Source organism: Anser cygnoides, chromosome Z (assembly GCF_040182565.1).
Source record: "Anser cygnoides isolate HZ-2024a breed goose chromosome Z, Taihu_goose_T2T_genome, whole genome shotgun sequence".
Lineage (NCBI taxonomy): Eukaryota > Metazoa > Chordata > Aves > Anseriformes > Anatidae > Anser > Anser cygnoides.
Genome location: NC_089912.1, coordinates 51,949,989 through 51,976,638, shown reverse-complemented (window position 1 = coordinate 51,976,638; position 26,650 = coordinate 51,949,989). Strand labels below are relative to the sequence as shown.

The following is a 26,650-nucleotide window of genomic DNA, read 5'->3' as shown; positions in this document are numbered from 1 at the left end:
TTTGGTTCTCATGGGGGACTTCAACCACCCTGATATCTGCTGGGAAGACCACACAGCTAGGCACAAACAGTCCAGGAGGTTCTTGCAGTGTATTGATGACAACTTTTTGGCACAGGTGGTAGAGAAGACAACAAGGAGAGGTGTGATGCTGGACCTTGTACTAATGAATGAGGAAGGACTAGTTGGAGATGTGAGAGTTGGGTACAGCCGTGGCTGCAGTGACCATGATATGGTGGAGTTCAGGATCTTGTGAGGAGGAAGCTGGGCAAAAAGTAGGATTGCAACCCTGAACTTGAGGAGAGCAGACTTTGTCCTCTTCAAGGATTTACTTGGAAGAATTCCATGGGTTAGGGCTCTGGAAGGAAGGGGGATCCAAGACAGCTGGTCAGTATCAAGTATCACTTCCTCCAAGCTCAAGATCAGTGCATCCCCATGAGCAGGAAGTAAAACAAAGGGGGCTGGAGACCTGCAAGGATGAGCAGGGAGCTCCTGGTGAAGCTCAAACAGAAGAAGGAAGTTTACAGCATGTGGAAAAAGGGACAGGCCACTTGGGAGGAATATAGGGACCCTGTTGGAGTATGCAGGGATGTGACAAAGAAGCCAAGGCCCAACTGGAATTAAATCTGGCAAGGGATGTCAAAGAGAAAAAGAAAGGTTTCTTCAAATACATCAGTAGAAAAAGGGAGAATGGGGAAAAAGTCAGACTGCTGCTGAATGGGTCAGGTGCCCTGCTGACAAATGATATGGAGGAGGCAGAGTTGCTGAACGCCTATTTTGCTTCAGTATTTACTGCTAAGATCAGCCCTCAGCAATCTCAGACCCTGGAGACAAGGGAGGAAGTCCGTAGAAAGGTGGATTTTCCCTTGGTTGAAGAAGATTGGGTCAGAGATCAACTAAGCAAACTTGATATCCACAAATCCATGGGCCCTGATGGAATGCACCCATGGGTGCTGAGGGAGCTGGTGATGTTATTGCTAGGCCACTCTCCATCATGTCTGAAAGGTTGTGGAGAACAGGAGAGGTGCCCGAGGAGAGAAAAAAAATCACACCAATCTTCAAAAAGGGCAAGAAGGAGGACCCAGGCAACTACAGGCCAGTCAGCCTCACCTCTGGAAAGGTGATGGAACAGCTCATCCTGGAGATCATCTCCAAGCATGTGGAGGATAAGAAAGTGATCAGGAGTAGTCAGCAGGGATTCACCAAGGGGAAATCACATTTGACCAATCTGATATCCTTCTGTGATGAGATGCCTGGCTGGGTAGATGAGGACAGACCGGTGAATGTGGTCTACCTTGACTTCAACAAGGCTTTAGACACTGTCTCCCATAACATCTTCATAAACACGCTCAGAAAGTACAGCCTAAAAGAGTGGACAGTGAGGTAGATTGGCAATTGTCTGGATGACAGAGCTCAGAGAGTTGTGCTTAGTGGTGCAGGATCTAGTGGGAGGCATGTAGCTAGTGGTGTCCCCCAGGGGTCAGTACTGGGTCCAGTGTTGTTCAACTTTTTCATTAAACCTGGACAATGGAATGGAACGCACTCTCAGCAAGTTTGCTGAAGACACAAAACTCGGAGGAATGGCTGCTACCATTCAGAGAGACCTCGACAGGCTGGAGGGTTGTGCAGAGAGAAACCTCATGAAGTTCAACAAGGGCAAGTGCAGGGTCCTGCACCTAGGGAGGAATAACCCCAAGCACCATACAGGCTGGGGGGTGTCCTGCTGGAGGGTAGCTCTGCAGAGAGGGACCTGGGAGTTCTGGTGGACAGCAGGCTGACCGTGAGTGATGTGCCCTTGTGGCCAAGAAGGCCAGTGGTATCCTGGGGTGCATTAGGAAGAGTGTTGCCAGCAGGTCAAGGGAGGTGATCCTCCCCCTCTACTCAGCCCTGGTGAGGCCGCACCTGGAGTATTGTGTCCAGTTCTGGGCTCGCCAGTACAAGAGGGACATAAAAATAATGAGCAAGGAGGAGGGCTGTGAACATGATTAGAGGACTTGAGTACCTGTCATATGAGGACAGGCTGAAAGAGCTGGGCTTGTTTGCCCTGGAAAAAAGAAGTCTGAGGGGAGACCTCATCACTATATATAAATATCTGAGGGGAGGGTGTCAAGAGGATGCAGCCTGTCTCTTTTCAGTTGTGGGCAGCGACAGGACAAGAAGCAGCAGGCACAAACTGAAGCACAGGAGGTTCCGTTTCAATATGAGAGGGCACTTCTTTACTCTGAGGGTGACAGAGCACTGTCACAGGTTGCCCATAGAGGTTGTGGAGTCTCCTTCTCTGGAGATATTCAAAACCCACCTGGATGCCATCCTGCGCAACGTGCTCTAGGTGATCCTGCTAGGCAGGGGGGTTAGACTAGATGATTTTCAGAGGTCCCTTTCAACCCTGCCCATTCTGAGATTCTGTGAAAAGGGTCAGAGGAAAAGTTGGATCAATTCATAATTGGTCATAATGCAGAGGATATGCGCATCCACATACTTAGTAGTTAATGCCTTGAATTCCTCTACATTTAGTTGTGAATTAGTAATTCTGTGGAAATTTTGAAATATTAGGACAAAAATAAGACCTTAGAAAACAAACAGCATCTAACACAAAGGGAAATCTCCATGTAATGTTAGTAGTAGTAACTACTAACATGATTCTTTCCAGTCCAGGCAACTTTTTGAATGTGGAGTTACACTGAGCAGAAATGCTTGTTTCACGGATGCATTGAGCTATGTGAGACACAACCGGACAAATAACAGATATATTAGTTATTTGATTAGTTATTTGATTTGTGTGAAAGATGTATTAGTTATTTGTTTGCATTTGAATTTCCATTTAATTTCACTGGAAACAATGATCACAATTTTCAGAATCAAACCATGCAGTTATTTACTGTAATATTTTGACATTAAAGTTCATCTTCAGTTATTTAACTGAATTTTAATTTTCTTCCCTTTCTTTTTATCCATTTGAAAACAAATTTCCTCTTTCTAATCTGTCTTCTGATCTTTTTTCCAGTTCCATCTTTTTTTCTGTATATATGTAAGGGAGTCTCACAGTTTAAGAAAGCTTGATCATTTTTCCCTTCAAGTCCTTCCATTCTTGCAATTATTTTTCCCTTTTCCTTATATCTTTTTCCTTTGTCTTACCAATTGTTTCCCTGTTTTATCTCGTTCTCACTAAACTTGTTTAACCCGTTTTCCTTCTCCCCACATCCCTACTTCTCTTCCACGCCTTTAGTTTCATTCTTACTGCTGTTCTCTTTGTCCCTCATTCCTAGTTCCCTCCCTCTATGCACAAGTGATCTTCTTTCTCTTCCTTCATTCAAATTTTATTTTCTGGAATTGCTTCATCTCTGAATATTTGCATAACACCTTGAAGAAGTCAGGGGAGAGTCTTCTACTCAGAAGTTTAAATAAAGCTTTATGTTTCTTAGAAAACTCTTGTCTATGCAGGACTCTGCTCAGGGTGGAGAGCAGTGAGCATTCAACATTAATTTAAGCAGTCAAGAATATCAAAATGTGACCTGTACATTTCATCCCCATTCTGCCTGTTTTTCCTTTTGTCCCATTATTCTCTGCCAGTTTCTTCATAAGAAAAGTTGAATCACTCACCTGGATATCATATTTCCAGTGTATCCAGAAGTAGTGCACAAATGTTTTGCTTAAGCAACTAGTTTGGAGTGTAACAGTCTCTAAAACTGAAAGTTTTCTTGACATTTGTGCTTAAGTCCTCCCTTGGAATTTTGAACAAGAATGTCTTCTAGTTTCAGTTGTGACTCTGTAGTGCAAGAAACTATGCATAAGTAGTTATAAATAGATCATTAAGGTATTGTACAATCTGAAAAAACAACAACAACAACAACAACAACAACAAAAAAAACACAGAGATGAAGCAGCAATGGCATTTAGTCATTCTGACCAATATTTAAAAATGGCTACCAACTACCTATCTCATGTTTCTTACTATTCCCAATATATGACACCTCTTTTTCTGCTCTCCAGGGAGATCAATTCAAGCAAAAATGTTTTGTTTTGTTGTGTTGTGTTTAGTTTTGTTTTTGTCACAATCATACACAGACCCTGGCTACAGTTTTTCTTGCCAGTTTGAGGAACTAATCAAGCATTTCTTTGCAATGTATTCCCCATATAATGTAATAGCTATATGACTGTTGATTTGAGTTTTAATTGCCTGATGAACTGAATGTAAAATGCTATGGTAGGAGGGGAAATAGGGGAGACAGTATGGTGTTATGGTGATTCAACATAAAATCATTTTTTCCTTGCAAGCAGGAAACATTTATATAATTTTGAGCTCAGGAGTCCTGCAATTCTAGATGTCACTAGGTTAGAAAGCCTAAATGAGGGAAAGATGCCCTTTTGAATTCTTCCATCATGATATTTCATGGCATTAGTGTTTTGGCTACTTTTATGTAAATTATCAGAAAACAGTTGCTGATGATGTTATCACTGTGACAATGTGAATTTTATGAATATGCTACTATTAAAACACATTCTCACCTCATCTTGTTTCATTAAGGACAATATCCACTCCTTTATTTTTTGCTGTTAGGAATATCTTCCCAGAATCTCAGAATGGTTGAGGTTAGAAGGGACCTCTGGGGGTCATCTGGCCCAACCTCCCCTGCTCAAGCAGAGACACCTAGAGCAAGTTTTCCAGGACAATGTCACAATGACTTTTGAATACCTCCAAAGGGGGAGATTTCACAACATCTCTGGGCAACATTTTCCAGTGTTCAGTTACCAGGACAGAAAAAGAGTGTGCCCTGATGTTCAGATGGAACCTCCCATGTTCTGTTTCAGTCCATGGTCTCTTGTCCTGTCTCTGGGCATTACTGAAAAAAACATGGCTCTGGCATCTTTGCACCCTCCCTTAGACATTGATGAGATTCTCACTGAACTTTCTCTTCTTTAGGCTGAACATTCCCAGCTTTCTCAGCCTTTCTTCATAGAAGAATCCTTTAATAATCACTGTGATCCGTCTTTGGACTCTTTCCGGTATATCTAAGTCTCTTTTGTATGTGGGGGAGAAGAACTGGACACAGTAATACAGGTGTGGCCTCACCAGAGGGGAAGGATCACCTCCCTAGACTTGCTAGTGATACTTGCTTAATAAAGCCCAGGATACAATTAGCTTTCTGTGTGGCAAGGGCACACTGTTGGCTTATGTCCCCAACATGTACTAGTATCAATTCCTCCCCAGATGCCAGACTCCACGCTTCTCCTTGTTTAATATCATGAGGTTCCTGCAGCCCATTTCTCCAGCCTCTCAAGGTCACTCTGGACCACAGCATAGACTTCTGGTGCATCTTCCACTCCACTATGATCCAGGAGACCTCCAGATCAAGGAGAGGATGTTGATGAAGAGTTCTTTCCCCAGCCACAGGAAGCATCACTCTCACAGGCCCTGATCCTGCAAGGTGACTTCAAAGAGCCTGTCACCTGCTGGAAAAGTGGCACAGCAAACTGCAAAAACATAGGCAATGGAGGCAGGGATATTCCTCTTGGGAAGATTATAGGGATATAGCTTGGGATTGCACGGAGGGAACCAGGAAAACCAAGGCACAGCTGGAGCTGATCTTGGCTAGAAACATAAATAATAAGAAGGATTTCTTCAAGTACAAAGGACAACAAAGGAAGATAAAATGAACCGTACTCCTGACAAGTGGACAGGATACCGGGCTACAATTGACATGTAGAAGGCTAAGGTGGTCAAGAGCATTTTGCTTCAGTACTCCCTGGCAAGTGCTACAGCAATACCACCCAAGTCACAGAATCCAAAGGCAGGGACTGAGGGAATGAAGATCTCCACCCACTGTAGAAGAAGATCAAGTCTGAGACCTATTAAGACACCAAAATGTGCACAAGTCCATGGTGCGGTGGTTTTACTTGGGTGGGTGGCCAAGCTCCACCACAACCACTCTCTCACTCCCCCTCCTCAAAGTAGAACAGAGAGAAAATACAATGAAAAGGGCTCAAAGGTTGAGATAAGGATGAGGAGATCGCACAGAAATTATCATGACAGGCAAAACAGACTCAGCATAGGGAGATGGTAAGATTTTTTACCTATTACTAACAAGCTAGAGAAGTGAGAAACAAAGGAAAGAAACCAAAAGCACCTTCCCCCCCATCCACCCCCTTCCACTTCATCCCCCCGAGTGGCACAGGGGAACGGGGGTAATGGTCTATAGCGCTTCTTCTCCGCCGCTCCTTCTCGATCACTCTCGTACCCTGTGCTGTGGGGTCCCTCCCACAGGATGCAGTCCTTGCTGAACTGATCCGGCACAGGCAGCAGTTCCTCAAGAACTGCTCCAGATATGGGTCCATACCACGGGGTCCATCCCTCAGGAGCAAACTGCTCCAACCTGGGTCCCCCACGGGCAGCAGCTCCTGCCAGGTCACCTGCTACTGCGTGGTCTCCTCTCCACAGGCTACAGGACCGTCCCAGAATCTGCTCCGGCAGGGGTCTTCCACAGGCCACAGCCTCCGTCAGTGCAGGTCCACCTGCTCCACTGTGGTCTCCTCCACGGGCTGCAGTGTGGAACCCTGCTCCACCGTGGTACTCCATGGGCTGCAGGGGGACAGCCTGCTTCACCATGGTCCTCACCACAGGCCACACGGGACTTCTGTTCCGGCACTTGTAGCACCTCTCCCCCTCCTTCTTCACTGACCTTGGTGCCTGCAAGGCTGTTCCTCACTCCTCTCACTCTCCCAGCTGCTGTTGGGCAGCATTTTTTTTTTTTTTCCCGTCTTAAATATGCTCTCACAGAGGCACAAACAACATTGCCTATTGGTTTGGCTCTGTTCAGCAGTGGGGCCCTTACCTAACATGGGGCAGCTTCTGGATTCTTCTCACAGAAGCCACCCCTATGGCCCCCTGCTACCAAAACCTTGCCACGTAAACCCACTACACATGGGACTGGATGAGATACATCTGCAGGTCCTGAGGGAACTGGCAGATGAAGTTGCCATGCTACTATCCATTGTATTTGAGAAATTATGACAGCCTGATGAAGTTCCCACTGACTGGAAGAGTTTAAACATATAATGCATTTTTAAAAGGGAAAAAAAGAAGGCACAGGAAACTACAGGACAGTATGTCTTACCTCTGTGCTGGGCAAGATCATCCTGGAAACTTTCTTAAGGCACATGGAAAATAGAGAGGTGACTGGTGACAGCCAATATGGCTTCACAAAGGGCAAATTGTGCTTGACAAATTTGGTGGCCTTTTAAACTGGGATTAAAGCACTGGTAGACAGGGAAGAGCAATGGATGTCATCTACCTGGCCTTGCGCAAAGCAGATGACACGGTCCCACACGACATCCTTGTCTCCAGATTGGAGATATTTGGCAGCTGGACCAGTCAGCAGATAAGGAATTTGCTGGATGGTCTCACTCGAAGAGTTGCAGTCAATGGCTCGATGTCCTGGTCAGGAATGGCGACATTTGGTGTTCCTCAGGAGTCTGTTTTGGGACTAGTACTTAAATAGCACATCTTTGTCAGCAACATGGACAGTGGAACTGAGTGCACCCTGACAAGTCTGAAGATGACAGACACCAAGTCGAGTGGTGTGGTGAACACACGGAAGGGAAGAATGCTATCCAGACTTGAGACGTGGGCCTGTGTGAACCTCATGAGGTTCAACAAAGCCAAGTGAAAGGTCCTGCACCTGGGTCAGGGCAATCCCAAACATGAACACAGACTGGGCAGAGTGGATTGTGAGTAACCTTGTGTCGGACTTGGGGGTGTTGGTAGATGAAAATCTGAATATGAGTTGACAATGTGTACTTGCAGCCCAGAAGGTGAACCATATCCATGACATGTATGATACCGTCACCTCAAATTACATTGATACTATGGCGTGTTATTTGGTTTTGCATTGATCTATCAAATTAGTTAATATTAATTGATCTGCTGTGATGACTGATTTAAAGTGACATCTCAGGACTACCAGACCAGTCTGTCTATGCAGTCTGTTTTAGCTTTTATAGAAAAATGTGATATCTTTCAATCTTTCATCAAAAACAGACTAATACATGGGGTGGTACATGTTGATTTTGACTACCTGGATGAACCCATGTAGATTTACTCATAGGTCAGAGACTGATGACTAAACTGTGCTAAACTACCTTTTGTCATCCCATCACCCTAGTTTTGTCAATAATCAAATGAGACAGGGATATAGGTGGTTTTTTTATTACTGACTCTTTCTTCCCATTTTCTTTTATTTAATAATAGTCCTGATTCTGATCAGCACATTCTAAAGATACACCGAAATTATTGGCAAATAGTAATGTGTGTCCACAATAATAAATATATATTTTTCCCACACAACTATTAAAATTATTCATAGCAGGAGATTATTACAGGTGTTTTATCATCTTCCTGTATCTGTTAGGATATCTGGTACTGTTCTTCAGCAGACTCCTGAATTCACTGTAATATTGCTATTCAGAGCTCTTATTTTACAATGCTCGTGTTAGTACAATAAAAAACCACACCAACCAGTCACTGCAGTGACCAGTACACTTAATTTCAGCCATTTCCTATTCTTTTACATATCACAAAGGCATAATGTATAGTGGCAGACAGATAAAGACAGAGGAACACAGAAGGAAAGTTATATTTAAGTTTGTTCATTTCCTGATGATAAGCTACAACACTAGTGAGTTTAATCTAGCACTTCTCCTTACTCCTTAGTAACCCAAATGCTCTTTACAAACAAACACAGAAGGGCTGTGTTATCCTTCCCAACTTTTTTTGTCTTTGTAAACATTATTTCTGAGAATAAGAGAAGTAGCTAGGCAGTCACCATTGATCACCATATATTGGAAAATAAAATAGCAATCACGTCCCCAGACTTCAGAGGTTACAAGAATTTCAAGGTGTTACCTGGAGCAGTCCAGTTTACTGGAACTATGTGGCATTATAAAATAAACATTTCTTTTTGGACATGTGTAACTATGTAAGTCTTCAAAAGAAGTAAAAACATCCTCCTAGCAATGCAAATTTGGATTCTCCAAGCTCACTCATATGATCACCTATAATTTATGATCTTTTCTCTGACACCATTTGTTTCTGAGAAAAACAGTGAGAAAATTTGGATTTGTCTTCTCTAGCATAAGGCTACTTTTCAAGCCCAATAGCAAATCTAATGTATGTCTTTGGTTTTGATAAATAGCTGCAGTTATAGAGAAAACACTGACAAGTACGTATCCAGGTTTTACTTCCTATGCCTAAAAAAGGCCATAATCGGTTCTTCACTCCAGGTACAAGACAGCAGTTGTTGGACTACACCACAGTAGGCTACCACTTTCAGGAGAGTCACTTGGAGTACCAAGTTGTGTTGCATGTGAACATCCTTCCCAGTGCACCTCTATAAAAAACAGCTTTCTCTGCCACTCCCAGGAGGCAGTGCATCCAGGGAGCTATCATAATCTATACATATAGTTACTCGGTGTTAGTTATGTATGCACTGACTAATAGTTTTCTGCTAGAACATTTTAAATATTTCCATTGTGGGTTTTGAAAATGCAAACATTTTATAATTTGTAAAAGTATGAAAGGCACATGCATAGGGTCTTATGCGATTCCCATTAAAAATGAGGACATTTTTGATGGATGCAATATGGCAGAATATATTCAGATTATTAATTTATTTTCATTCCATTTTTTTCTTCAATTCTCAGCGTGACCTCTGTTTCATGCATAACAAAACAATCAAAAATGGATTTGTTTACAGACTGAGTATGCTAGGAATATTATCTTTCCACAGGAAACTTATCTAGTCAAAGTTGGTTTGTACATTGATTCACTGAAACCATCATGATTTATTTTACTTGAGTCAAAAACTGACTCAAATATTTCATCACAGTCACAAGGATTTTTTGTTGTTGTTTTCACAGTTTTGTGAGCAACTACTTAGCTACTTTTTTTTTTTTTTTCATCACATAAATAAAATTGTTTCCAGGACCCAACAGCTGGCACTTACTGGCTGAAGGAATGAACAGGAAGACAGTGTGTTCATAGGATTACAGAACAAGCTGAGAGGGAGAATTTATGCAGAGTTTTGTAAGCTTAGTGAGGCAGAAAATAGATTGGGGTACAGAGAAGAAATAATGTGTCAATCAAATCTAAGCATACAGACATAAGCTTCCACAACACAAGAGCAGTCATGTGCTTTCTTAGCTTTTGTAACTTGAACAGTTACTTCTAAATTTGGGCAGAAAAGACAGATGTTTTATAGAGATCATACTCTTAAGTAAGTTTTTACAAGTGTCAAGGCCTGGCAAAAGCAAGTACAAAGCTGCCTTGGAAGGGGTAAGACTTGGTAGAATGGTTTCAGATAAGGGTCCTGAGGAAGGGAAAAACTTCCCTGCAGCTATATACCATAACCTGTCCAATCTGTTCCCATTTGTAAACTTTTTTTCTTTAAATTTGTAATTTTATCTCAATACAACTGATTTTTCTGTTGCGTAATGAAGGTCAATGCATTTCACTCAACAAAAGTAAACAAAATAATATATATATATATATATACTGGTAGTGTATTGCAACAATCTTTGTCAAATCAGTATACTGCAATTTTTCTTCAAGCCTGCCTGAGTGGATATTTCTGTGTAATAGTTGCTTCTGGTCTCCTTTTTCTATTTAATTTATAAACAAGGAACACCTACCTGAAATGTCTAAGACTGACAATATTTTCAAAGCAAGATTATACTACAAAGCATTATTGGCAATACCATGCAAATTGCAAGAAAGGCATCAGGCTGCAATTTAACTAGCAGCTAAGAAAAAATAGTTGTTCCATATGTGACACACAGAAATTAAAGAAACTGTTTATTTGCATTCAAAGTGCCTATTTCATTATTTTACTTGAAGCATATCCTTGGTTGCTTTTGAGATAATGGTATTCAAATTTCATAATATTAAAGAAGAAAGAACAGTTTGAAAGAATCCATTTCAAAGGTAAAGGGGCAAAGATCATCTGTCTTTGCTAGTCTGAACTGCATGTGGGGCTATCAGCTGACTTCAGTTATATTCCTCAGTAATGATTTGGTAGGTTCTGTTGAATGCCTGGTTGATATTTATGTTCTCTGGAACACAATGTTCATTTAATAGTGCTATCATTATCAGGTACTTTACTGATATTTTTATGGGTTAGTGCTTTTGTGCAGAGTAAGCAAAGTCACTTCACCGTTATGTGGGGGATAAGAAATAATAGATCATCCAATTTTCCAAGACGTTTCTCCTATCTCATAACAGCACAGTTCTATCAACATATTTAGATATTTGTGGCAGGTTAATACAGGCCATTTTCACCTGGCAACAGCATCAGTCCTTAGTAACAGTATGCGTGTATTCACACCACTGATGCCATTTTCAGTGTCTAGTCACACTAAGCCAAAATGGAAGATCAGACTATACAAACCTTTGGACAATATATGTCAGGAATTTTCAGATATTATTTCACCTTAGCAACAGTCTCATTTAATTCCTTAGCAACTCTGAATACAAGCTCAGCTATATTCAGTAATATTGAATGGCAGAATTCAATATTACATGGCATTGCTTTAGATCTATGCAGTATGTTATGGCTTAAGAGTTATGAAAATTAAGATGGTAGAGCTGTATTTTACTGTTATTTTTCTACTTGTTTACACATACTTGTAAACAGCTACTATTCCAGAAATTTTTATTAGTGTTCTACACATACAGAAGTCACTGATTTCAACCATCAAGTTTTTTGCATCCTGCCTATGTAAACTTTTATATCATTTGATAACAAAATCATAAATATTTATCAGCTGAAAACTTTAAAGAGGAAATCCCATGTCCTTGAAGAGGCTAAGAAGGCTGATACTATTTGCTGAGGTTCATAGGTATCCCATCTATTTACCTATTGGTACAGAATTATCAGAGAAAACAGTATGTAAATAAGTCTTTTATGATGAACATTACATATGATTGTGGTTAGATTTCAACAAGATTTCAATAGTGTGGCAGATACTCTTCTTGTGATAGATACTTAACTAGCTGTGATTTCCCAGTGTATTAGCATCTGGTATACTTTTCACTTTTCTACTAGTATCTGATTATATTGAAATTATTCATTTTCTCTCTCTCTCTTTTTTTTTAATGTAAAGAGGCTTCTGGATTCTTTATTTGAAATATTTTTTTAAAATGTGATACTATGTTGTATTTTTTTGAGAGAGTAATTCACATTTTGTTAAAATATATTTGTATATACCCTAAAATTCAAGTGTGAAAAGGAAAAAAAGTAAGTAAAAATCAATATGGAAGATCACAAGGTTTGTTAATTCCATTTGTCTTCTGATTGTTTCCTGTTTTCATATTCTACTGTAATAACAAACCATATACTTGTGTTATATATGAACTGTGGGCTTTTTTCACTTTTCAGTACTGAATTCTGCTTGCAACCTTGTGGTGGTTTTACTCAGGTGGGCAGCTGAGTTCCACCACAGCCACTCTTTCATTCCCCCTCTTCAAAGAGGAAGGGGGAAAAAATACAACACAAAGAGCTCAAGGTTTGAGATAAAAATGATTTAATTAAAGGGAAAAGGGAGAGGGGAAAAAATGGGAAAAAAAAAAAGGAAAGAAAAAAAAAAAAAGGAAAGGCTGCATGGAAGTGCAGAGAGAGAAGAGCAGTTACTCTCTAATTCCCATCAATGAGCCATGTTCAGCCATGTCCTGGGAAGCAGGGCTTCAATACGTGTAGCGGTTGTTCAGGAGGACAGATGCTTCCACAACTAGAGCCGCCCCCACCCCCCTTCCCCTTTCCCACCTTTTATTGCTGAGTGTGACATCATATAGCATGGAATATTCCTTTGGTCAGTTTAGGTCAGCTGCCCTGGTGATGTCCCCTCCCCATCACTTGCACACCCCCAGCCTGCTGGGTCTTGTGGGCTTGGAGGGAGTCCTGATGTGGTGCCAGTATTGCTCAGCAGTAGACACAACACTGGTGTGATACCAGTGCTGTTCTAGTTACAATTGCAGAGCACAGCACTGTATGGGCTGCTGCAGGGAAAGTTAACTTCATCCCAGACATACCCAGAACAAACCTTAATTGTCTTCATATATATATATATTTTTAAACGCAAAAATAATTTTATACACTTAGAATATCCATGCATGAAAGTAAAATAATGTAAAGTATTTATAAAGTAAAACACAGCTAAGTGACTTCAAAGAAACAAGTCATCTGATCTACACATACAGTATATTTTCAAGGCATTTATAATCCAATCTTAAATTTTTTGACCTTGGGCTCTTTTTTGGTACAGACACACGAGGTAATATTGTGCAACTTATCTCACCATACAGACTTGATCTTTTTCCAAATCTTATCTGCAAATGATTTTCTTTTATACACTATTTACACTGAAAAGGTATACAGTACTTTTATGTATCTGCAGTTATTTCTATATAAACTTTCTGTACCATCAAGACACATAAGACAATTTTTTATCGTTATCACAGACGTACTTTGAAATATCTCCATTTTCTACAGTCATTTCCACTCAAATAGACTCAAATTCAGCTCATTAAAAACAAGGTCCTCCTGATCATAAAATAACCTCATGGAAAAAATAAGCTACAACATGAAAACAAACAAACAAACAAAACAAACAAACAAAATGAAATTGTCTTAATTAAAAGTAGCACATTTGTTTGAATAAGAAGAAAATTATGATAGTATGAGATGAAATAAATTACTTATTATCAACATTATTATATTTCAGTCTTCATTTGCTATTTGAAGGATGGAAATTCTGTTAGTTTATCACAGTAGAATGTGATGTCTTTTATTACAGTTCTGTATATGTGCCTATACTTCTCTATTTATATGACTTTAATATATCTGAATATATTCTATGTCCATCTTATCACATGAAGTCACCTTTTTTTAGATGAAGTAACAAGTATACATTATATGTGAACCCAGACAAGTATGCACAAGTGTAAATACATGCTCAGATATTGCCCCAAGATGTTGCAGAGTCTCCTCTGGAGATACTCAAAATCCACCTGGATGCCATCCTGTGCAGTGTGCTCTAGAGGATCCTGCTTGGCAGGGGGCTTGGAATAAATATTTTCAGAGGTCCCTTCCAACCTCAACCACGCTGTGTTTCTATGTGACTCTGTGAATATATAGTGAATGCTGACCTCAGGAATTCCTCATGAATAAATAGAAATCAGAGTTGAACTTGATGATTCTTGCAGGTCCATTCCAACTGTGGATATTCTACGAAGGTACAATTCTCTGAGTTTAAGGATATTTTATTACCATATCATCTTCTGTCTCCTCTGTTCTTAATGTAATCACTTCACATTTTGTTTAGCTTCAGAATAATAAAACTACAAATTTTGCAATAACCAGATTTTAATAAGAGTCAAGCAGAAAGTATTATGTAATCCTTTCTCTGGATAACAAGGCAAGATTATGCACAATCAAATAGAAGTTTATCAGAAGAAACAAATAAAGTTACAAATGCTACATAATAGTATAGGTATTTTAGCATCACTTACAGAAACAAGTGAGATGTTAAATTAAAAAATTTATTCTGAATGATTTATCATTGAAGAAAGCATTAGAAGGAAATAATATTAGATGAATGATCGGTTTATCACTCGGGAAGGTAGGTACAATGATTTTAGGCTTTAGTAATGAAACAGTTGAAAAACTTATTTGGACAGAGATTTCTGTCATGGCTGTGAAATAGTGAATTGTTTTTTAATTATTTTTGACTGTTTAGAACTCTGTCTGCATGGAGTACCTGAGCCTGCTGCTACCAATGGAGGCTGACAGAGATACTGCCTGCATGAGATGCAAGCAGGTGGAGGATCTGATCAGCCTGGTGGCAGAGCTCAAGGAAGAGGTGGAGATATTAAGGACTATCAGGGAGTGTGAGTAGGAGTTACACTCATAGAGCTAGACTCATAGAGTAACTCCCTGCCATGCCTGAGAGAAAGGCACCAGGGTGATACACCCCAAATAGTGATAGACCCCCTGCCCTGTCACTGTTGGGCAGAGGGAAGGGACCTGAAAGATGGAGAGGAATGGAAACAGGTCCCTGCTCAACATCACAGGTAAGCCCCCTGCCTGCCCGCCTCACCTCCCCAGGTGCCTTTACACAATAGCTTTTATGCTCTGGAGCTCAAGGGACAGGGTGGTGAGGATGTGGGGGAAGGTCCGTAAAGGAGGTTGTCTAGAGCAGGGAAGTTGACTCCATGCCTCAAGACTTCCTCCACCAAGAAGGAAAGAAGGGTAATTGTTGTAGGCAACTCCCTTCTATGGGGAACAGAGGACCCCATATGTTGGCCAGACCCTACCATTGGCCTACTTGTCTGCTGTGTGCCTGTGGACAGGGACATTACCAGGAAACTTCCTGGACTTGTTCACCCCTCCAGTTATTACCCCTTAGTGATCATTCAGGCTCGCAGTGATAAAATTGCTGAGAGAAGCCTGAAGGCAATCAAAAGGGGCTTGAGGGTGTTGGGGCAGTTACTGGATGGAGTGGAAGCGCAGGTGATGTTTTCCTCTATTCCTTCAGTTGTGAGAAGGGATACTGAGCAGACCTGGAAAGCCCAGATTATCAATATGTGGCTGAGAGGCTCATGCCATCACAGGAATTTGGGGGGTTTTGATCATGGGGATGTTTACTTGGCACCTGGCCTGATGGCTGCAGATGGGTTCCAACTGTCTCAAAGGGGAAAACGGATTCTAGCCCAGGAGCTCGCAGGGCTAATTGACGGGGCTTTCTTTAATCTAGGTATGAAGGGGAACGGGGTTGAAATGAGGCTCTACAGAAATGAGCCTGGGGGAGCAGTCCCAGGGTTCGGGGTGAGGGCAATGGTGCAAATGAAGTGCAACTACACTAATTCATGCAACATGAACAAGAAACAGGAGGAGCTGGAAATCATTATATGGCAGGTAAACTATGACCTAGTTGCCATCACTGAAACGTGATGGGACCACTCCCATGACTGGAGTGCTATAATGGCTGTCTACAAGCTCTTTAGAAGGGACAGGCAACTAAGGAGGGGTGGTGGTGTGGCTCTCTGTATTAGAGTGTTTTGATGTTGTTGAGCTTGGGGTTGGGAATGGTAAGGTAGAGTCCCTATGGATAAGAATCACAGTGTTGGAAAACGAGGTGGACATCCTGGTGGGGGTCTGTTATAGACCACCAAACCAGGATGAAGAGATGGATGAGGTGTTCTATAAGCAGCTAGTGGAAGCCACTCAATCACTAGTGCTTGTTCTCATGGGGGACTTAAACTTCCTGGATTTGCGCTGGAAATACAATACAGTGCCGAGGAAGCAGTCCAGAAGGTTCCTGGAGTGCGTGGAAGACAGCTTCCTGACTCAGCTGGTTAGTGAGACGACCAAAGGGGGTGCCCCACTAGACCTGCTGTTCACAAACAGAGAAGGACTGGTGGGAGATGTGGTGGTAGGGAGTTGTCTTGGGCAGAGTGACCATTTCATAGTAGAGTTCTCTATTCTTGGTAAAGACAGGAGGGGGGTCAATAAAACTGCTACCATGGAGTGCCAGAGGGCAGACTTGGAATTGTTCAGGACACTGGTAGGGAAGGTCCCTTGGGAGTCAGTCCTGAAGGTCAGAGGGGTCCAGGAAGGCTGGACACTCCTCAAGTAGGAAGTCTTAAAGGCACAGGAGCAAGCTGTCCCCGTGTTCAGTTAAGATGAACCAGCATAGCTGAACAGGGAAATTTTGCTGAGTGTCCGGGAGAAAAAGAGAGTCTATGTGCAGTGGAAGAAGGGGCAGGCAACTAGGGGAGAGTACAAGGAAGTTGCCAGCATATGCAGAGAAAAAATCAGGAAGGCTAAAGCCCAGCATGAGCTCAACCTGGCCACTATGGTTAAGGATAACAATAAATATTCCTACAAATATATGAATGGTAAGAGGAGGGCCAAGGAGAATCTTCGTCCTTTATTGGATGAAGGGAGGAAGATGACTCCTGAGGATAAGGAAAAATCTGAGGTTCTTAATGCCTTCTTTACATCTGTAAATGTACATTTGGCTACAATGGCTACATACACAATGGCTACATACTAGCCAGACCACTTAGCCTCCCAACGTGGAAGTCTAGAACAGGGAGCAGAAGAATCCCCACCCCACTAGTACAAGAATGTTGTACTGCAGTACAAGAAGGATATAGAGGCCCTGGAGCATGTCCAGAGAAGGGCTACGAAGATGATGAAGGGCCTGGAACACAAGTCCTATGAGGAGTGGCTGAGGGAACTGTGGTTGTTTGGTCTGGAGAAGAGGAGGCTCAGGGGAGACCTTATTGCTCTCTACAACTACCTGAAAGGAAGGTGTGGGGATCTGGGGATTGGACTCTCGCAGGTAACTAGTGATAGTTAATCACCTCAAGTTGCACCAGGGGAGGTTTAGGTTGTAAATTAGGAGACATTTCTTCTCAGAAATAGTAGTCCGGCATTGGAACAGGTTGCCTAGGGAATGCTGGAATCACGGTTCCTAGGGGTGTTTGAGGAGAGGTTGTACTTGGTGCTTGGGGCATGGTTTAGTGGATGAGTTTGGTGGTAGGGGGATGGTTGGACCAGATGTTCTTGGAGGTCTTTTCCAGCTTTAATAATTCTATGATTCTGTGATTCAAACCCTCTGATACCCAGGGAAATCTTTCCATTACATTCAGTAAACGTCAGAGACAGTCTTACAGCATCTCTGCCACAACAGAAAAGTTCTAAATATTGTAATTTGAAGTTTTAAAAGCAATTAATATGTTTCCAAAGAAAAGACGAAAGATTGAAATGCTAGTGTGAAGAATACGGTCCTGTCAATACAGATTATTAAATCAGTTTACAAATATATTTTTATATATGTATTTGCAGTTACGAGTAATTTTCCAAATTAGGAGAGGATAGTCAAAAATAGTTCTGAGATTTCTCTTGATTATAGCCAGATTTGGGGAGGGTCAAAAGACAGATTTGAAATACACCATACAAAATAACACATTAAGATTTAGAAACATATAGATGTTTTAGATGACTGCAAACATATTTTTAAATGGGAAATGTGGCAATACATCTTGGAGGAAAGGAACAACATCAGAAACCTTTCATTAAGTGGAACAGTTCTGCCAGGTTCTACATGTCAGGAAAAAAAAAATCATTGCTGTAAAATAGTTACAGACAGAGTTTTACACCTGAGGAAGTTTAAGAATTTGTACATTGCTGGCCAGATTTTAGATACAACATGACTTTAACTAATTTTCCTGGAATAGAAAAGCTTTCTTGCAGTGTCTCTTCTGCTGTTGATAATTTTACTCAGTGAATTTCATTCCTGTGTAGAGGACGTATCCAATACCATGAAGAGAAATTAAAAACAAATAAACAAATCCTGCAAATACTTCAGCATTTGCTTCTTTTTGCATGACTAAGGAATTCTCTTCAATTTTAGCAGGTTTGCTGATGTGTATAGACTTAAATGTTCATATTTTCTTTAATAGCAGTTCTGGATATAAATGTAGAGGAAGAGTATCTTCTAAATTTCTGGTTCTTTTATCTTGTACTTTTCCTAAGTGTAATGGTGAATTTTCATGAAGAAAAAATTGTTCAGCAGAACTAACATAAAGTCAGTTGTTTGACTCCTTAATTAATATGTTCATATAAAATCTGAAAATATGATCCTACAGCCTTGACTTTTGACTCAGAGATAACATTTTACTGACTATATTTGGGCTAATATGTAAAGGTGCCTGGAAACTGATGGAGTCGTAACTCTGATGACTCGAACGACAAAAAAAGTCTGCAACAGCTGAAGCTGGTGCAGTGCTTTCAAGTAAATTGTTGTTTGAATAGAAACTGTATCTTCAGTCTTTTCCAGTAACAAATATTGGAAATGTTTGTTGTTGTGGTTTTGGCTGGGAGAGGGAGTGAGTGGCTGTGTGGTACTAAGCTGCCTGCTGGGGCTAAACCATAGCATTTATTTACGTTATAATAAGGAAAACAATAAAGATGACTAAAAATGTTGGAGTGTCAGCCTTTATGTGCAAAATTAGCATTGAACGCTTGAAAGAGAAACGTGGATCAGAAGCTTTAGAAAAGTCAACAGGTACCAAGGGAAGGGGAAGGGGAAGGGGAAGGGGAAGGGGAAGGGGAAGGGGAAGGGGAAGGGGAAGGGGAAGGGGGAGGGGGAGGGGGAGGGGGAGGGGGAGGGGGAGGGGGAGGGGAAGGGGAAGGGGAAGGGGAAGGGGAAGGGGAAGGGGAAGGGGAAGGGGAAGGGGAAGGGGAAGGGGAAGGGGAAGGGGAAGGGGAAGGGGAGGGGGAGGGGGAGGGGGAGGGGGAGGGGAAGGGGAAGGGGAAGGGGAAGGGGAAGGGGAAGGGGAAGGGGAAGGGGAAGGGGAAGGGGAAGGGGAAGGGGAAGGGGAAGGGGAAGGGGAAGGGGAAGGGGAAGGGGAAGGAGAAGGGGAAGGGGAAGTGGGAGGGGAAGGGGGAGGGGGAGGGGGAGGGGGAGGGGGAGGGGGAGGGGGAGGGAAAGAGGAAGGGAAAGGATAGGGAAGGATAGGAAGGGAAAGGAAGGGAAAGGAAAGGGAAGGGAAGGGAAGGGAAGGGAAGGGAAGGGAAGGGAAGGCAAGGCAAGGCAAGGCAAGGCAAGGCAAGGCAAGGCAAGGCAAGGCAAGGCAAGGCAAGGCAAGGCAAGGCAAGGCAAGGCAAGGCAAGGCAAGGGAAAGGAAGGGAAGGGAAGGGAAGGCAAGGCAAGGCAAGGCAAGGCAAGGCAAGGCAAGGCAAGGCAAAGGCAAGGCAAAGGCAAGGCAAGGCAAGGCAAGGCAAGGCAAGGCAAGGCAAGGCAAGGCAAAGGAAAGAGGGTATTTTACAGAGAGTGGGAGAAAATTAATGAAAACACTGAACTGTTCTAAAGCAAATTAATATTTTTAAATGGTAGTTGCTATGAGAGAGGAGGAGAACTATTGAAATATGAGGTGAAGAGAGAAAGACTGATGAATGTTAAAGAGAATACATTACATCATTTTTACTGGAAAAACTTCATATGAAGTAAACATCCAAAGGGCAAATTCTGACAACCTTTTCAGCAGCAGAGGTCTCGAAGAAGAGTTGAATGACTGTTTTGAGATTATTCTGACAAGCGGAACAGAAAATTCTAACAGAGCTAAGAGAAAATACTTCATTTATATTAATAACATTTTATGTCCCATGTACAATAAATTTGTACCCACTGTTTTAACATTAGATATTTTATTTATGCAAAGACAGCATATTTAATTTACTTTTCTTAAAAAACTAAATCATTTCCACATCCTTCAGTAGACCTATTTTTGTACATACGTTTGTATTATTGATTTTTATGTTTTTAGAAATGTGTATCCTAAACTGGAGCTCAGTGACATTTTTTTGTCCCTTATTTATGACACTGAATGGTTACTGAAGGACCTAAACCATGTGCAATTTATGTCTTTTTTACCTGCCAAGTGGAACATCACTTTGACGACTCACATGTGCAAAAATATTCAATCATCAGATTTTGGAAAGCCTTTTTGGGGTCACATATCCTTTTTTCTCTCTTCAGAAACTTACTGATGAAAGAAAACGCTAGAGTAATAAAGGGGGGGGGGGTGTTTGTTTGTTGCTTGGTTTTTGTTTGTTTGTTTGTTTTGTCTTAAAATTAGAACTACTCTTATTGCACATTTTGCTAAAGCATCTGGAAGCATGTGGTGAGGGTGGTAACTGCAATGAAATTAGCCACCATATCAACATATCCTGAATATGTTTTTTATAATATTTATATATACGTAATATTTTATGTTGAATTCATATTTTTATAAAGTTATATAAATATTTAAATATATTTATATTCAGACTTGTTGACTCTTCCTTTTTATGAATAGACAAAAAAAAAGCTAGAAATAAAAATTAAAAAAATGTATATATTTGGATGTCAGTAAAGTTTTTGATGCTCTTTCTCATAGTATCCTTTTGGACAAAGTGTCCAGCATACAGCTAGATAAAAACATAATGTGATGAACAATTGGCTGATGGAAGTTCAGGATGGATGTTAGGGAAAGGTTCTTCACTGAAAGGGTTGTCAGGCACTGGAAAAGTCTCCTCAAATAAGTAGTTATGGCACCAAGCCTGCCCAAGTTCAAGAATTGTTTGGACAGTCCTGTTAGACATATTGTCTGATTTTTGGTTGGTCCTGTAGGGAACCAGAAGTTGCATGCAATGATCCTTGTGGGTCCCTTCCAGCTTGGGATATTCTATGATTCTATGATTCTATATTGAATAAAAATAAAAGATAAAGATGATAAAGATGATGAAGACAAAGATAGATAAAGATAAGAAAGTTAAGATGAAGATGAATAAAAATAGTATAAGAAAACTGGTAGCGTATATCATAATAAAATCTAAATATCAGGTTCTGAATGTCAGGAATGTTGTTCACTTAGATAACTTCAAAAATACAGTAAAAATACAAAAGTACTACAGAGACATAAAATTCTCTTCAGGAGCCATGAACCTGAGATAGTTCCAGAGCCAGATTAAACTGAGCAAACAGTGAAGGTATTTTGTTGAGCTTGGTCTGGCATGGCAGCTTCCAGAAAAAAAATGAAACTGCAAGGAACAAAACAGAAAAACAACAAAAACAAAATGTGTTGATGATCACAGCATCTCCTCTTGGACCCTGGGGCATTTGCTGCACAGAGAACAGATGCTTGGATTTGCTCCTCTTGATTACCTTCATTCCATTTTTCTGTTTGGTGCCACAGTTCCATAAAATAAATGAAAATTGGTGTTAGCCATATCTCTTCTGTTCATTCTTCTTCTTTGGCCAGCAATGTAGGCAGAATATGGGAGAAGGCAGCATGTTGTGTGTAGGATGTGCATATAGCTGTTTCCCAGCTATGGGCAAGGTTCCAGCCTGAGGTCCAGCAGAACACAACCTCACCCCCACTCCTGTACAATGGGAGAGTGAAAACAGTCAGGGAAGGCAGAAAGATGTGCCTGTTCTGTGTTAGACCTAAACCTGCAAGTACTTTAGGCCTTCTGCAAGAATAAAAGTTTTTATTTTCCACTTCTCAGAACAGACTTTTCATGTTCATTGACCTGGTTTTCATAGCATGCCTTTAATTTTTAAAGTTTAAAATGTATTGGTGCTTACTAAGGAAAACTGTAAATGTTTGTTCATTTCTTTGTAAAATGTGTTAAGCAGAGTTGTTTAACCAAATAATTTTATTATTTATAGCTCCAGAAACAGCATAACAATAAAGAAACATCACTTCTCTATATTGAGATTTTTTAAAGATTGACTGGGAAAACCCTAAAAGTTTGAGTAGATATTTGAAGATGAATAAATCTTATGCTGTAGAAAATAAAATCAAGCAAAGGTTTCTAACCAGGACAAGTACTTGTCTGTGCTTTTTTTTGTTGTTTTTTTTTGTTGTTTTTGTTTTTTTTTGTTTTTTTTTAATCCCTTCTCTCTGTTTATCCAAAAATTATGGTGAATATTTGTGTAGCTGTCATTCAATCAAATGAACCAAACAATATTGATTTTAAAACCTTGAACTGCTGTTCAGAACCTGAATGTATACTAAAGAACTTCTGCCACCATGTCTTGAGCATGATGTATGTGTATGCTTTGTCACTGCTAGATCATCTGGAAGCAAATATGCCTACTTAATAGAAAGTGGCTGCACGTTTTAAGAGCATTTCCTCCTTCAGGGCTGCCCCCAAAACTCTTGGAAGGAGCCTCTGTAATATTTTTTTACTATATTTGCTGAATATTGTAGTGGGGTCTTTATTCTACAACTGTTTTTATGTTTGCATTTTCTCAATTTAAAATTTAAAATATTTATTGATTGCATACAAACACCAAGCACTGTACAAAATACTTTCTAAGCATCAAGTGTATAGAAAGTATTTCTCTTTGTACAAGCTATGACACTCAATACCCAGTTCTGCACACTGAATAAGATTGAATTTATATTTTCAAAGACATAATTTGAAGGATATATATATATATATTCATTTGTATTACATATATTTACTGTTACACAGATTGAAAACAGAAGGCATGTTTTCCTCTAAATTGTAAAGAAATCTTTACTGCTAGGGATTGAATATTCAATACACAGGATATTCTCCTCATTTGGAGTCCAAATCAGAAAGAAAAAAAAAAAAAATTTACTTGTGACATTTTTTTCATTTAAATTTTCTAATACAAGAATATATTACACATTTCATAAAGTTTCATTTTGTTCTACTTATTTTTTTTTTCCTCTTAGGTGAGGAATTTGGTGGACAGCAAATAAATCTACAAAGATTCAAAGTAAGATTCACATGTACTCTATTGCAGTGTTTGTTGTTACAGATACTTATTTTTCTGAAAGAACTATGATTTATTTTGGGTTGGCTTTCATTCTATACATAAACTACAAACTTCCTCCTATCTGGTCATATTTAGTATATCTTGAAAACGTATCCTTGTTGAAATTCAGAGAGGTTCTTCTAGTTGGAAAGCAGAACATAATGTTTGGATTAGTAGACTTTGTAATAAAATCCTGTACATATGTCCTGAGGGGAAGGATCATAGTTTAGATTTTGCAGCCTTGGAATAAAATAAAGTCTTATTCCCACAATGTAACTGTTAAGGTGTGCTATAAATTACACAGAAATGCAGGGAATAATCTGTGTGAGTAACAACAGCAACGCCAAAGGGTACTGAGCACTTCTAGTTGCTCTGTTTTGCATGATACCTCACATTAGCTTTTGTACAATGAATAACAGTCACCTGTAAAGGAAAAGTAAGACTGGAAAGCAGTTATTAATTCATACAAGAAAGTATTCCACAAGATACAGCTGTACGAAAAAACACATCAAACCTTTTTCAATCTGTGTTGCATAAGGTAAACTGACCATCAGGCACATGTGATATGGCTCTTTTTGATGAGTAAGGCAATGTATTCATTAACCTGGCTAGGAAACAAATCAGTCCTTAATGAGAAAACACTATATGGCTAGTAAAGCATCACAGAAAATTTTATGTGTCTACAGACAGTTTGGCAACTTATATAAGGTTCTATATAAACTATAATCTATAATATATGTATGATGATTTAGAGAACATTTGAGGTTGTTGATCATATTATAAAACAACTACATTGTTTCTGTATTTAAAGGTAGTCCTCAGGTTTCACACATTATGTTTAACATGTTAGCAGAGCTGAAGAAAGAGAGTCAAAAGTAATATCACATAGTTTTCTGGACATATTAAGCTATTTAAAGACATTTAACCATTTAACTGCTGCATTCATTTTTGAGAATGATAGAAGAATCATAAGATTATTGAGGGAATGGACAATAAATTCCCAGATGAATTGTAGCATGCAATAAATGCAAAGTGATGCTCCCTGAGAAAAACAGTCCTAATATCACAAGAACTTACAATTTTGATGTTGATAATTACCATTCAGAATTAGATTTGAGATTTATCTCAAAAGTGAATACCACAGCATTTGTTAAGATGAGAAGCAGGACGAAAAGGATGATCAAAATGATAAGACAGTTCTGGTAAGGTAAATGACTATGTGCTTAGCATTCTTCAATGAACTGAGGAAAGCCCAGACAGAGGTCTATAAAATGTTTGACTTGAAGAAAATCAGAAAGGAGCAATCATTCTTTTTTTTTTCCAGTACAAAAACTCAAGTCCAAAAACTGAAATCAGATGTGCAAGTTTTAAAATAAATACAGCTTATAGGGAAGCTGTGAAACTGGTTGCAACAAGTTAATGGGGAGTTCGTATTTTCCATAGTCACAAGGGAAAGCCAGAAGAAAATGAGGAAGGAAAAAAAAAATAAAAATCCATAGAGCAGGAAATACACTGATACTGCCTCTGGCTTGAGAAAGTCCCTAATGTTCAATTGTGTGAATCCATGTCCGGAGTTAGTATCACTGAATATTTGTGCTGTTCTTACATTTGCCAAAATTTCAATTTTTAGCCCCATCCAAAAGGGGATCTTTTATTACAAAGGTCTGTGGCCTTTCTTGCCCTTATGATAAAACTTATAGAATGTGCTATCTATTTGAAAGTAATGCATAGAAATATAGCTAGTGAGTTAAATAACTTACCATACCCATACTTTATACATGTCTTTCTAGCTTCTTTGTTTTTATGTAACTTTATATTAAGTCACTGTACCAGTTTTGGCTGAGATAGAGTTAATTTTCTTCATACTAGCTTATATTGTGCTGTGTTGTGGACTTGTGGTGAAACATTGCTGATAACACAATGTTTTAGTTGCTCCTCAGCAGTGCTTGCAGAGTCAAGGTCTTCTCTACTTTCCACTGTGCCACCTCCAGGGAGGAGGCTTGGGGTTCACAAGAAGCTGAGAGGGATCACAGTCAGGTCAGCTGAACCCCATGGACAAAAAGGATATCCTGTACCATATGACATCATGCTCAGAAATAAAAACTGGGAGGAAAGAAGGAGAAGAGAGGAACATTTAGAATTATGGCATTTGTCTTCCCAAGTGATAGCTATATATGATGGAGCACTGCTTTCCTGGAAATGGTTGAACATCTGCCTGCCAATGAGAAGTTGTGAATGAATTCCTTGTTTTTGTTTAGCTTGCATGCACAGCTTTTTTTTTACCTAGTAAACTGTCTTTATCTCAACCCACAAGTTCTCACACTGTTATCCGTCTTATTCTCTCCCTGAGCCCACTGCGTGGGGAGTGAGTAAGCAGCCATGAAGGGCTCAGCTGCCTATTGGGGTTAACCCATGACACTGACTCTTAATCTTGTGTTACATCGTAGTGCAAAAACAGAAATAGCCCAGAGAAAGCTTGCTGCTTAGTATTGAGTTCCAGAATAGAGGCAACTATTCTTATCCATAACAAACTTATTTTATTTTATTTTTCTCTAACATTTTATTTTCTCCTCAGGCACTACTCACTGAGATATGTGCACACAATAATAAATAGAGAAACTGTTAGAGATTAGAAGGAAAACTGACCACACCAAGCAAGAATGGTTGTTGCAACTCTAGGAATGAAATGGAATTTTTGAGGATGAGAGTCATAGAACAATAGACATAAGCCACTTAGCTGAGATATCCTTCTGTGATTGAAATTTAGTTTATTATTTAATTTTTGAACAGAGAAATCATTCTTTAGCCTTCTCTTTAATAATCATGTTACAACTGGTTTGGTTTTACAGAGAGAATCTTTCTTTGTTTATTTTTTGTGGAAAGAAATGACTTAAAAGTGCAATATGAAAACACTGGACAAAATTGGAGTCATTAATCTTACAATCACTCTTCACAACCAATATAATCTTCTCTTTTAATTTCTATTCTTATTTTCCATATTGGCACTAGCTAGATAAGTTCCTGTTCTTTCTAATTTGAGTTAGTCATCACTGTACTGTTGGGCAGGGTCTGTCTGAGGGCTCTGTTTATATGCAAATTATACTTAGTAGTGTCAACCTTGATTAGTTCAAGGTGTTATTTTAAATTTTCCCCACCATCTCTCTCTCTCTTCCCCTGTTCTGTCTTTTTATGTTTCAAGTCAGAAAGAAACAATAGACACAAACACTGGAAGATGGTGTCTAGAGCTAATTGACTAGCATAT

The 26,650-nt window shown here is 39.9% G+C and overlaps 1 protein-coding gene across 35 annotated transcripts in view; it reads left to right on the top strand.

Annotated features, from left to right (window-relative positions):
* The window catches only part of PTPRD (protein tyrosine phosphatase receptor type D), a 1,327,869-nt gene that overhangs the window by 886,530 nt on the left and 414,689 nt on the right, over nt 1–26,650 (top strand). For 34 of the 35 annotated variants that reach the window (XM_066988380.1, XM_066988378.1, XM_066988352.1 and 31 more), the window contains one exon: nt 23,306–23,349. The exons of the other annotated variant lie outside the window; for it this stretch is intronic. The gene's annotated coding sequence lies outside the window, so the exon portion shown is untranslated. The remainder of the gene's footprint in view (nt 1–23,305; nt 23,350–26,650) is intronic. 35 annotated transcript variants of the gene reach the window in all.